The following is a 528-nucleotide window of genomic DNA, read 5'->3' as shown; positions in this document are numbered from 1 at the left end:
TGTGTGTGTGTGTGTGTGTGTGTGTTAATAATTCTTAGTTTTTCAATGCCCATAAACAACTTACCAAGTACCAGGAACACTCAATGCATGGATCAACTCAAATTCCCATTGCCAAAGATTTAGAGTTATAATGACAAATTTGTTGGGAATGAAAGAATAACCATCATGGCAAAGGATGTTACACAATGGAAATCTTGTCAACACCAACCCAAGGTACAAAACCAAATAAAATTGTGAAAATGCGGCACCCAACCATGAAACTAGTCATGCAGGAAATCACTAGTAGAAAACAGGGGCTTTGGTTCGGCCAGAAAAGAGCATTAATCCCGGTTGCATTACGAATCGGGACTAATGTGAGCATTAGTCCCGGTTCAAGCGGCTAGGGTACCATACATGCATTACTCCTGGTTCAAATGGGACCTTTAGTCCTGGTTAGTGCCACAAACCGGGACTAAAGGGTGCGATGCATTAGTACCGGTTCGTGGCACCAACTGGTATTAAAGGTTAGACCTTTAGTACCGGTTCGTG

The sequence above is a fragment of the Triticum dicoccoides genome, chromosome 2A (assembly GCF_002162155.2).
Source record: "Triticum dicoccoides isolate Atlit2015 ecotype Zavitan chromosome 2A, WEW_v2.0, whole genome shotgun sequence".
NCBI classification, from domain to species: domain Eukaryota; kingdom Viridiplantae; phylum Streptophyta; class Magnoliopsida; order Poales; family Poaceae; genus Triticum; species Triticum dicoccoides.
Note: the sequence above shows the minus strand (reverse complement) of the source record.